The following is a 5870-nucleotide window of genomic DNA, read 5'->3' as shown; positions in this document are numbered from 1 at the left end:
CGATTCCAAACAAAGAGAAGTGGGAAAAGTAAAATAGGCATCAGCCCATCTGAGCAAACGTGGAGCGACCGACGACCATTCAAAAAGGGAGTGGGGACCGACTCCAAACCGGAGCGTCGGAGACCGATTCCAAACAAAGAGAGGCGGAACTGGGAAAAATGAAATGGGGCCTTGGGGGATATATGACTTGGGTCCAAGGCAACGGGGCCTTGGGGGTATTAGGAATTGTGAAGGTAGGATAGGTGTTTGGCAACGGGGCCTCGGGGGTTATCGGGTGTCTTGGGGCGTCAGGTTCCCTCGGTATTTGCACGATTGCCCTTCCGGCGACTGATTACCGATTACTCCAGTGAGAAAACACACGTTCAATGTTTTTCTTAAGATTTGGCAAAACATGTTGTTGAATAGTAATTTGTCACTAGAGATTGTGTCGGCGTTAGTTTGAAGCATGCTTTTGTTTTACACGTCGTGCTGGAGTAATTGCATATCCATTCAAAATAGAACTAATCAAAGTAGGAAGAAATAATGGTATAGTTATGACCAACTTTTAGCCAAAAAGAGCACTATGTAGAACGCTAAGTATCAAGGTCCTCTAAAAATTCAAAATATTAGTCATTTTTTAATAATGAATAAAGCTTAGATATTAAAAAAAAGATATATTTTTTAAATTTATTTTAAACAATATATATTAGGAAATAAGTTACATTTTTTGAATTATAATCAAAGGAAAATTTTTTTTTTTAATTTTTTAATTAAGTTTTCCCTTAAATTACTAATAAAAAATTAAAAATATATGTTGAAATTCAAAAAATCTGAAAAAATCATGAAAAATCCTAATCTTCATTAGCTATCATTTCCAAGTGGAATTATAAAAAAAATAATGAGTTTTGGTATGTAAAATCCCTTCCCGAATTAATTCAGAAAAAAAAAGATTTATAAAATCAAAATAAAATATTGAAAAAATCTGAAAATATCTGAAAATACTATTTGGAGTACTAGGATATATAAGCTTTCATTTGGTTATAAGAGTATAAAAAAAATGAGTGGAACTCCGAAAAAGGGCATTGTGATTGCTCGAACACCTAGGTCAAAACTACTGGAACTTGGGAAATTGCTTAAATGTCATTTATAGGGAGGGGGACTCCCCTTCTACTGGGCTTGTTAGGGAAAAACACGCGTTAATAATTCAAGCAAGTATATGCGTTCGCAAGTAATATAGAATCTTTTCTAGTTTGTTCCCACAGAGACTGAATTGGTTAACTATGTAATTTATGCACCGAAGATATGGCTATTATCCAATGCTAAGACTATAACAATTTTGGGTTATTTATACTACAAATTATACTAATGATTATACTAATGATTATACTAAGAGAGGAAAGATTGTTGTGAATTATATGAGACAAACATGGGATTTTAACTTCATTAAATACTTCATTCAATAGCCTTATTTTTCTTAACCTTAGCATGAAATGGTGATGACACTAATCAGATAACACGGAACCGCTAATCGCCAATTGTCGTTGCACGAAGAACATAGTAACAGACATCCACAAAAGAGATATAAGATGAATAGACACCAATGACATTGAGACCCTACATGTCTGTAGAATTTGACAACATGAAGGTTTGAAGCACAAGTTATCTATCATGATTACACAAGGCAAGTAAGATGGGTAAAATTACCTACGAATCATGCATAACAATAACACATGAACCTATGCTAGCATGGCAAGTTCTAAATCCTTAAATTTACTGTTGCTTCATTAAGAATTAACACGCTATCTTACAAGTTCACGACTCTTATAAGACGAATAAGCACAACCAATACTAGGCTATCATACAATCACCACACACTAGGGCATACAAATAATTTAACTAAAGAAATTTATAAATAAATCCGCTAGAACCCCATGATAACGATTAGCCTATAATCGGACTCATCATCAACGTGGGTTCCGATGAAAGCATGGTATAATAAACGTAGTCTTTATAACCAATTAATAAAACCAAGTACGAAACAAGAGTAAGGTTCACAAAATAAGAAAACTAGCATCCAAGTTACAACTTAGAACAGAGATTCACAAGTAAAAACAAGATCTTTTTCGTTTTCGTTGAATCCGTGCTAAAACGGTCTTCTTACGGCTCTCGTTGCGCTCTGGTACGTCTCTTTATTAAAAAGACCTTATTTGAATATATATAGTAGCCCTAAACAATCTGGAAGTCTTCCCTTTTAGAATCAAAGTAGAAACATGATTCTTGAATTCAACACCGGCGCGGGCGCGCGCTATCAAAACGCGGGCGCGCTGTCTTTCTGGAACCCCGACGCGGCCGCGTGCTATCATAGCGCGGGAGCGCCGTCCTTCTGGGAAAAACTTAGATTTCATCTTTTTCCAACAACACCTGGACACCAAATTAGCACCAAAATAATGCTAATTCACCTGATTACCTATATAATGCCTGAAATGCAAAAACACTAGAAAACACGTTAAAACACTTAACAACTTGAGTGCAAATGCACAATTCGAAGCTTATTAGAGCATAATAAATTGTCATAAATGCCACTCAACATACCCCCAAACTTGAATCGATGCTTCTCCTCAAGCATAAACAGACTCAAAGAACAAGAAACAATAAATGCATGAATGCTACTATATGAATGCAACGATCCCACTAGAATAACTCAACTACTCAATAAGCGACATATCAACAAATGCAGTTACTCGCATGAAGATCAATCAAATCATACAAATCAATGTACAAACTAGAGACGTGCGTGTGTGAAGATGCTTACAGATATACTACTGCAACTAGATCAGTAATCATGACTCATTACTCATCAAGGCAATCGCAAGGTTATAAGTAAAATAAAAAGCTAGACTCAAAATAACTTATAACACTTCAATTCTTATATTGAAGTTTTAAATGGATTCAAGATTTTATTCAAAACAAAATAACACATAAATGCTTATTTGACCGTGCAATGAGTGAGGTCCACAAAAGACTTATACAATAGTACCCATGTAGCGAGCGTTAGGTTAGCGGATCCCAGACTATAAAATCATTAGGTCACTAGGCACAAAGTCCCCTAAGAACTTAATAACTCGAGTACTAAAGAGCCCACTAGTGATCAATTATACATAACACTTATTCTTTTTTTTTTCTTTTTTTTTCTTTTCTCCTTTTTTTCTTTTTTTTCTTTTTTTGTACGTGTGCGTTTCACGCCATCTCGTTCAACCCTAGACTACTCATATAAATATGAGCCGGCTACTAGCCATTTGACACCTAGCCACAAAAACTAGCAATGAAATCCAATTGTTATCCTATTTCTAAAAATCCATGTTATTTATTATAAAGAGAATATCCTAAATTCTAAATATAAACAAGCGATTAAACCTTGACAAACAAACAAACCATGATCATGAAGTAGCACATAAGTAACCTATAAGACTTTGTGAAATACAAGTGTCTCTAGCATGCAAATTAATTTGATAAGACTTAACATCACTAAATACGACATCACTATACTAGCATCAATATCACCAATTAATCGGAAAAATTATCTAAGGGATCATGTTATAATGCAAATGCATGAAAACTATATGAACAAAATATCATAAAACTACCAAAAATTTAAAATAAAAAAAAACTGCATGGCAAATTATGTAAACTATATGAACTAAACTATCATGAACATGCAACTATATGCGACTCACACAAAAATATATCCCTTCAACTAGTAACCCCAAACTTAAAATATTCACTGTCCTCAGTGAATATAATAGTAAGGAATTCAGGCATACCTACTACGAATCAGAATCATCACCCTCAACGGGTGGAGTTTCAGGTGTATCAGGAGGTGGATACATGGAATCCTCACCAAAAACTGGCCATTAAATGTCAACAACAGTGGCTCTAAAAGCTGTTCCCAATGCTTGGTTGAGGTCTCGTGTGAACCTGTTGTGGATGTCATGCATAATATCCATCCTCCTCGCCAAACGCCTGTACTACGTCATGCTCAAACCAGCTCCCATAGCAGCTCCTTTATCCTCCTCTTGTGCCTGCTGTGATGGTCCTCCTTCATCTCCTAGCTGAGATCTCCATGCAGTCCTGCTCGCCTGACCAGCAGCTGGCCTCCCACCAGGTAGGTGGTCAAAACAATACCCAAGCCCCTTCAGATCGGGCTTGCCTCCATCCCATTCTTGCATCATAGCCAAAGTAGTGCTGTCGATAGGAGCACTCGGAAGCTGCAACTGCTCATGTGCGGGCCAATGCACAACAACTGCCATGCACAGCTTCGTCACCACAGACGTATACGGAATAGACCCCGTAGTGCTCCCCCTCAAGAACTTCAGAATCCCCTAATAGATAACCATCACCAAATCTATATAATCACCCTGCAGAATGCCCCATAACAGTCGTGCACGCTCTACCGTAATCTAATGCACATGCGAAGATGGCATGATGTTAGCACATATTAAAGCGTTCCATGCATGGGCAAACCTGTTCATGCTGGAAGCCGGGAACGTAGAATACTCGGCGACTGTGCCCCTCTTGATCTTCCAGTGAGTGTCGGGCTGGCACAAAGTAGCAACAATAAGATCCAAATTAAAGTCCTCTAGAGTCTTATCGTTCGAGGTGTCCTGCCCGGGTTTCCTCGCGGGCTGCTCAATCACAGTCTTGATCGCTTCTGCACTATACTCCACCATCCTCCCTTGAACCACAGTGAAGCCATTCTTCTTGGCCTTGGCGTTCGTATAGAACTCGCGAACCACACTCATGGGCACTGCAGAAGGTGCCTCGCAAATAGGAACCCAACCCATCTCAAGAATCATCCCCAATAGCTGACCACCCTTCCCTGATAGCAGAATGCCACGCTCCTTGATGATTGGCTTGAAAGAAGCCTAGTATACTCCGCTTCAGCCTCAAAGTAGAGAACCTTGGCCTTAAACCACCCACACTTGATGAATTGGTGGTGCTGATGCTAACTTATGTTCTTTGTCTCTTGGGTGCCATGGAAATTGATTAGAGGGAATAAAAGTTGTGTATGAGAGAGAATTTGTGTTTGAAAAGCTATGAATTGGTGAAGAAGTTTGTGTATGGGGTGTATGTATATATAGGTGGTGAAAAGAGAATTATATATGGAATAGATGTGAGATTTGATTATGGGAATAATGGGAGTAATGGGTTTGATTTAGAGAGGGGATTATGGGATGTGGGGGAGTAAAATTCGGTTAGGAATTGATTTTGGGACAAAATTCCCGTTTCCCCCTTAAACATCCTTTTATATTTTTCCACTGTCGGGATAAGGTACGGCCACGTGCTGGGATGGTGCGGGCGTGTGCTACTTATGCCAAACCAGCGCGGGCGCGTGCTGTAACAACGCTGGCGTACCGTGTTTCTGTGGAATCAGCGCGGGCGCGCACTATGACACGCAGGCGCGCCAGGCTTCTGAAGTTGTCCCTGAATTTTTTTCTTTTTCTGATTTTTTTCTGATTTTCTCTTTTCTTCTTGCTTTCTCTACTTACTAATGTACAAAAAACTTGGGCTGCCTCCTAAGAAGCGCTTGCTTTACATCGTTAGCTTAACGTAGAACTTGAGATCAAATGGACAGTAAAATGGCACTAACCACCTCACGATTTGCCGTGTCACCATAGTAGTGCTTCAACCTCTGACCATTAACCTTGAATGCTTGGCCCAGATCATTCTCAAAAATCTCATCGCTCCATGTGGAAACACAGTTTTGACGAGAAACGACCCTGACCATCTTGACTTCAACTTTCCAGGAAAAAGATGGAGACGAGAGTCGAACAAAAAAACTTGTTGCCCTGGCATAAATAATTTGAGCACTTGACCCCGATCGTGCCACCTCT

The 5870-nt window shown here is 38.9% G+C and overlaps 1 pseudogene; it reads right to left on the bottom strand.

Annotated features, from left to right (window-relative positions):
- LOC141690445 (uncharacterized) overlaps positions 1 to 4820 on the bottom strand; it is a 6929-nt pseudogene extending 2109 nt beyond the window's left edge.
- Positions 4821 to 5870: the final 1050 nt, after the last annotated feature.

This window comes from Apium graveolens, chromosome 10, assembly GCF_009905375.1.
Source record: "Apium graveolens cultivar Ventura chromosome 10, ASM990537v1, whole genome shotgun sequence".
NCBI lineage: Eukaryota > Viridiplantae > Streptophyta > Magnoliopsida > Apiales > Apiaceae > Apium > Apium graveolens.
This window is presented reverse-complemented; position numbering and strand designations above follow the sequence as displayed.